This window comes from Xenopus laevis, chromosome 1L, assembly GCF_017654675.1.
Source record: "Xenopus laevis strain J_2021 chromosome 1L, Xenopus_laevis_v10.1, whole genome shotgun sequence".
NCBI classification, from domain to species: Eukaryota; Metazoa; Chordata; class Amphibia; order Anura; family Pipidae; genus Xenopus; species Xenopus laevis.
The window spans coordinates 132025159-132032821 of NC_054371.1; the positions used below are offsets into that span (position 1 = coordinate 132025159).

Sequence of the window (7663 nt, forward strand, 5' to 3'; positions counted from 1 at the left end):
CTTTGCCTGTCCAGAACCCTTCGCCTTGCACCTCTCGTTATAAGACCTGGCAGAATCTGAGTATCTGAGGGCTTCTCCCGAGGCCAAAGGTGGCTGATACAGGCAGAAGCACGAGCCGAGACCAGGGTGCTTGGCATTGGTTCTGGATTTAGGGTGCCAACCGCGACATTATGTATATGTAACTTGACTCTGTTGGCTGCTGGAGTGCCTCGCTGCCTGGCCTCAGCCATTGGATTTGCGTCTCTAGGACAATACATGCTCTGACTGCAGGCACGCTACTCTCCCATATCAGACACTACACAGACATGTTGCTATGGCAAAGCACCTGCCATTTTCAGCAACTACCTGAATGGGATCTGAGGCTTGGATTAGCCTACTTTCACTTCCACACACAGATGACACATATGTGTCAAGGGTGTTCTTTATGTGTTTTTTGGGTGAATGGGACGTGTATTCAGCTAAAAATGACGTCACACAGTGTTCTTTTGGCGCCATGTTTTGGATTAAATGTAGGGGAGGTATTGGTTTTTCTGTAATGTCTTGAGATTAGTCCCAGACAGGACCAAAACGTTGACAAATTTTTTCTGTGTTTGACAACATTATGAAGTCCTGGAGTGGGTCAATTATGGAGAACAAGTATATATATATATATATATATATATATATATATATATATATATATATATATATATATATATATATATATATATATGTATATATATATATATATATACTCCCCCGAAATCCCAGCACTCACGACAGATGTACATTCAGGGCCTGGGTGCATGCCACGTGATACTGCATACAATCCTCCTCCAAAGAAGCCGCACAACTCAGGACTTATAAAGAAATGGTGAATTTATTAAATCACACTAACGTTTCGGCTGTCACACCAGCCTTTGTCAAAGTAACAAAATGTTAAAACATTTGCCTATAAATACCCCACCAGTGGCGCGAAAATGTTACAAACCCTCCCACTCTGACGTGTATATCTATAAAAGTACTGACAGAATACTCCCCTACCAAAAAAACCCCAAAGATCAATCAATGAACAATTGTAACATACATATCCATTCAGTAAGTGAACACTACATGCTAAAAAGTGTCAAAGCTAAAATTGTTTCAATATCTGCTGGAATATCCATCCGATACAAGGTTGCAAGGAGGACAAGTGTTTATACAACAGTGATCAAACATACCCATCATAAAAGGTGTAGTAAAATATTGATGAAATACAAATAAAGTGCACATCCTTTAAAAGACTAAGACGCTAATGTTTAGATTAAACATTAAAAATTAGGTCCGAGCTAGCTTACCGCTGTTGTGTGGCGTCATCCGTCGTATCCGTGTGACAAGCATGTCAGTTATCTGCCTCATGATCACCCCAGTGAAAACCCTTATGGACAAAAAAAGACTCTCCGATACTATACTTCCCGTGTAAAACCGATCACCCGGTGTGAATTATCTCACCCAATGAGCCCTAAATCGGACATATGAACAGAGTCATTGCGCGCACTATCAGTGCGTCAGTATCAAGCTCGTGTCCAATAGGATTTCTTGTTCATTCATCCCTCTGCATCCGTATGCGCGTCATCACCATGGTGAGTATTGTAGTAGAAATAACATCCGCGATCTGTCAAACGGATCTCACGATTCCCATCATGCCAAAACATCGGGCAGGAAAACACGTAGCGCTCATAGGTGAAAGGTCTCTCAGGGCCATTTGTGTAATTATTCAAGATCACTCGTATAGACGTGTCCACATCACAACCCATCAAGAATGGTTGCTAAAAATAAGCACAAAATAATAAAAAAACAGAATACTAAAGAACAAACAAAATACCATAAAAACGAATTAAAAAGATTGACAAAACTATACTTTCCTCAATATCTAAAGTGTGTATAAACTCAATCAATAATACTAATACTAAAAGTTTATTGTAACTAGGGTCATATTAGACACCCCAGGGTATGTAGACCTATATATATATATATACACATTTAATAGTTATTTTCATACCTTCAACAAAGGCTACCGCATAAAATAAAAATAGCTTTGGGATGGTGTAACAGAGTTATGTCACTTAAATAAATTTTTCTTTTTTTTTTTGTTGTTGAGATATGTGTGGAGGACAGTACTTTCTTACTTTCTTTCTTCTCTGTCTTTTCTACCTCTGCTGGCCAGCGCAAACTCTCTTTCTTAATCTGTCTTTCATTACTTCTTGTGTCTGTCCTGCACCATTCTCTGCCTTGAAACATATTTTTTCTCCTGTGTTCAACATGGCAACAACAGGGTTAAAAAAAGCCATGTGAAAGCAGTCTGTTTGCAGCTTTATAAAGTTAGAACATTTAAACATTAGTTTTTCCTCTTAGAAAAGCAACTTGCCACTGAAATATACCCTTTATATATGAGTTCAAACTTTAACATTTAAAGTTTAAAATACTTTACCTGAGTTTCCCAAGTTGATCAGTCTGCACAGGGTTTGGTGAAACACATGGGTGTAGCCTGATTGTTGTCAGCTGTGTACAGACATTTCACAGCTTGGAATTCAAACTTTATTTAAATGTGAGTTTCTTTTTACTTTTTTATGTTGTAATCCAGTGATCCCCAACCAGTAGTTTGTGAGCAACATGTTGCTCTCCAACCCCTTGGATGTTGCTCCCAGTGGCCTCAAAGCAGGTGCTTATTTTTCAATTCCAGGCTTGGAGGCAAGTTTTGGTTATATAAAATCCAGGTGAACTGCCAAACAGAACCTCAATGTATGTTGACAATCCACATAGGGGCTACTAAATGGCCAATCACAGCACTTATTTGGCACCCCAAGAACATTTTTCATGCTTGTGTTGCTCTCCAACTCCTTTTACTTCTGAATGTTGCTCATGGGTGAAACAAGTTGGGGATCCCTGTTGTAATCTATGAAGGCTAATATGTAAATGTACATGTAGAAATTGCAATTATTGTTAAAATTTAACATTTGTTTAATGTGAGATGTATGATGTCACAGAACCACAAAGCATTCTGGGAGCCTTGGGTATACAATGCCGCTCCCAGTCAGCAAGGGGATGTCTGTGTGATGTTGGCTCTCTTCAAGGAAAGACCTAGGGAAACTGCTCTGCTGCCATGCTGAAATTGAGCTGTGTAACACTTTTTCCTTCTGCTTTAAAGAAATAAAGCTACATTTTTCATTGCCAAGCAAGCTTCAGCAACCTCTGTTAAAGGGGCCCACACCACAGATGGAAATATGCATATGAACTGGGAACTTGCCAAAAGTCAGAGGTCAAATGATTGTTTACATATTTTAAAACATTAAGAAGCATATCAAGTGGTTCAGAATTGGGTACATGTAATTTTAATTTCTGTACAATGTATTTATGGCTTAGCAATTATTCAAGTTGGCCAATGATACACAGGTGTACTGAGTAGTAAATGTAGATGGGGAGCGAAGATTAATTAAAACTACCTTAAAGGCACCCGTTGGTTAAAAATATTTTACCCAATCAAATGTGTAGGCTAATAGAGCCCAAACTCCATTTGGGGGTCACAATATATTTTTTTTAATTGCCCCCCAACAGCACTAGGACACTCTCACCAGGAGGAGGCTCCCAGATCAATTGGTCATGTTGACCCTCAAATGATATTTAAGGCCAAAGCTATTCAATCAAAACCAGTGAAGCATATTGTACAAGGATAAATATTTCACTCAAATCAATATTATTTAACAATGAAGCCACAGGCCCTGGCATTGAGTAGCATGTTAAGTAAAGTGGATTTTTCCCTGTAGTGGTACAGAGATTGGCTCTGCATTAAAGCATTCTGCAGCAGCCCAGAAAGAAGTACAGGTATGGGACCTGCTAACCAGAATGCTTGGCACTTGGGTTTTTCAAGGTAAGGGGTATTTTAGATCTCTATACCTTAAGTCTATTAAGAATGCATTTAAATATTAATGTAACCCAATTAACAAATTTAAGGTACTGTTTCATTATTGACATCCTCTCCCAACCCATTGGAGCTGATGGGTGGGTCTATAACCAGGTTAATCCTGGCTTCAATATTGATAAAGTTTAGGATTAATAACATTTTATCAAAATTTTCTTGTTCCACTTGTGCAACTATAGCATACTTGTTTTGTCTCCATGGGATGTAACTGAGTTTTGCTATGATATATCGTATTTGCCATCTAAATTATTATTTATTGGCACAATCCAGCATCGCTGTTGCTAGTGCTGTGCTTTGTCATAAAACAAACTGCCATTTATTCAAGTCTTGTGTGCAGATATATAGTTTTTTTTACTGGCAATAAATAGTTTTGCAGTTGCTGTTGTCTTGTTGAGGTATAATTCAATTTAGGAAATCAATTGTGCTTTTGTAATGAAGGGGCTTTAATAGTAAGACTGCACCCAAATGATCAATTATCAAGGGAAATGTAACATTGAATAAAGAAAGAAATGCAGCCCGTTGTGAGTCAATTTCTTGCAGAGATTCATCACATCAGGACAGTACATTTGCTTTTATAAGTATGAACATGGTCAGATAAGCCTAATCCGTAGATCTTGGGTTGGTGACCAGTAGAGGTCAACAGGAGAGTGTTACACAAAAACAGCCCAATTAGACCATCCATTATAGGATAGGAGCTTTCATCATTTTTTAGAAATGCACTGTATAATTAATACATGTAATTTACTCTCATTTCCCACTTAAACATATTGTACCAATGCAGCTGTGATGTTAGATTTTGATGGGATAACTTTACACTGTACACTGATAATGTCAAGACATATCTATGATAGGTCAATGTCTAATTCATAAGTGTCACTTTAGTTCAATAGTGACATGAATTTTATTTTCTTGTCATTTATTCTCTATTTTTTAGAGCTTTTCAAAGTCAAAGTGAGGTTTAAACACAACCTTCCCTACATTCAGCCAAGGTCTGTCATGTAATTTACTTGTCAAATTAATATTAAATATTTATCCTTCAGTGTATATTTGTACATTAATCTTTATCAATATTGTCTTTAAATCCAAATTGTTTCAGAATGACAATTCTTATCATTATTATGGATTTATGACTAAAGAGCTGAGAGAATGGGCCACATTTTAAGCTGGTGATAAACAGGAACATCTACTCATTTGGGAAGGCCACTGTATGATCATCCTAACACTGCCCATACATGGCATAATTTGGAGTGCTGGTGGGCCAAATCAGTCTGACCTAATCATTTCAGAGATTTGAATGCCTCTGCTGTAGACAGTCTGTGATTTTGAGCAAAATGTGTTCAGTGTTTTGCTCAGTACAAATACCCCATGAATACTGAGTAAAAGATCATAATAACATATTTTAAGTACAAAACAGTTATACAATCCTAATCACTGTTTTAGTAACTTCAAGGGTTGCTGGGCAGGCATCTGGAGGGATGCCTTTACATTCTTTGTATTCAATGAATTGCCTCATGGATAAAAAATGCTCTTTAAATGAAAGTTGGAACTAACTATTACATTTAAGGCTTGGGTCTGATGTCTCACCCAGGGTACTATGTTGTACAGTAGGTGCAGTTTACTAAGGACCAACATTTTACTGTATAGCAAAGATGTGCCTATAACATTAACTAGACATATATTGTAATGGATAATACAACAGTGCCAAATGCACTTTTTATTCTTATTTATGCAATTGTTTTACCTTTTTACATGTGTGGCATATTTTGTAGCTGTACTTCAATAAAAGTAACATTTCATGTAAAATTTAAATAACTGTTTAAGTTTGAAGTGTTTAAATTAATGCCAGGTTCCCCTTTTGTATAATTTCTAGGCTAGAATTTACACAAGAAACAATTTTCACCAGAATTTAACTTTACTTTACTTTTAGATCTTTGCTTCTACAATTGTTCAATCATCCTCACATTTTGAATACATATTGTATTCTCTTTCATACATTGATTGTAAAAATGGTATGCCTTTTAGAAAAAAAAAAGCTAAATATGTATTTACAAATATTTAAATTTGGAGAACACTATTCTAGATAAATGTAAGGACAGTGCTTCTGCTGAAAGTTCTGACAGGGAACCAGTTGAAAGACGTTTAGAAACTACACTGGTTTACATCTGGCACCCTGGAGCTATTCAATTATCTCATGTATTGGGACACCTATTCAAGTCTACCAGAAGGTCTTAAATCACATTTATATTCAGAAACAGAATTAAAATTTAACACTGTATTTTTATGTGTTCACTAAATAAAGGACTTATTGGTTAAGGAAAGACATTTGTATGTGTAAGAAGTTATTATTTAATATGGAATACAGTTGGGATATTTTCTACAAATTGAGTTTATAAAAAAAGTTTGGTGTTAGGTACTCTTTATCCTTTGAACCAGTTCTTCAGATGGCAGGATAGATAAAATACTTGTAAAATATACTCTTTGTCTGCCAAAACACATTAAAAAATTTCAACCAATACATTAAAATAAATGTTATGGGGATGGGATGTTAAGAACCAAGACCACTGGACATGAACACGATGGCTGCTTAAACTGAGAGCTCCATTTCCAGCATCAACACACAGCAAGGGGAATAAACCCAAGCATGAGGTGATTGCAAAAAAAAAACAAGTTACAGCAAGAAATCAAAGGACTCAGCAACTCTGACATACAAAGTTGGTGGAACAGCATCACAGTTAATGCGTGCCAAAAAAACAGACTACATTCTGAACCTGAGTTGGACCATGAGTTGAGTTAAATTTCATTTTTATTAATCTATAGGACAAGTAATGAATGTCACTAATATCTATTCGATAAGTACAAAATATTCCATGCTTTCATAAAACTGTCAGTGGCAAGGCTTCAATACAGGAGTGATTGCCAACAAATAATATTGACCCACTGACAAAAACGGATTTGTTACAGATGAGGATTCCATGTAAAATTGGTAATAGTGAGGAATGGATAACCTCCTCAAAAAGGTTTCTATTCAACAATATTATTCTAAATACTTGGGCATGCTTACCCAATCACCAAAGCCAAATGCAAATCAAAGGCCAGGACCATGTGTGGCTCCAGAATGGGAATGTAAAAGGTCTAAACATGCTTCATCTGAATGAGACAAGGATGGGACTCAAGCATGTAGGGGAACTGATTTAAAAAGCATACTATTTTAGGTATTCAGAACCTAAAGTATTGCATTTTTGCTGCACCTTCGTTCTCTTATATAACAAAACACAAGAAAAAATTGATCTGATTGTGTTAGTTACACTTATACTTGCCTTAGAGCAGCCAAATGTATGAACAGACTGACCTTAATTAACTGGCACACCAGTAGGAACTTTCCTTGTCCTTATAAATGACTCCCTTATTTGAAGTAAGCAACAGTAAATAGCAGAACATAAAGGTAAAGCTCAACCAGACATGTTTACTTGTAATATTTATCAGTTCTGCTTACTACTCTTATAACTTTTATTGCAGGACAGGGCACCCTATTTATTCCAGTGTTAATAATATGACAATGTGCAATGTTTTATTGTTCTCAGTTTGCATAACACATCACTATACAGTTAGGTCCATAAATATTTGGACAGAGACAATTTTTTTCTAATTTTGGTTCTGTACATTACTACAATGAATTTTAAATGAAACAACTCAGATGCAATTGAACTGCAGACTTTCAGCTTTAAT

General features: G+C 36.3%; 1 long non-coding RNA gene across 1 annotated transcript; it reads right to left on the reverse strand.

The window, feature by feature from the left end:
- Positions 1-840: 840 nt before the first annotated feature.
- Positions 841-2496, reverse strand: LOC121393942. The gene is made up of 2 exons (XR_005961435.1): positions 2450-2496; positions 841-1787 (listed from the first exon to the last, which is right to left on the reverse strand). It is a non-coding gene; the product is annotated as an uncharacterized LOC121393942 (long non-coding RNA).
- Between the last annotated feature and the right edge of the window lie 5167 nt (positions 2497-7663).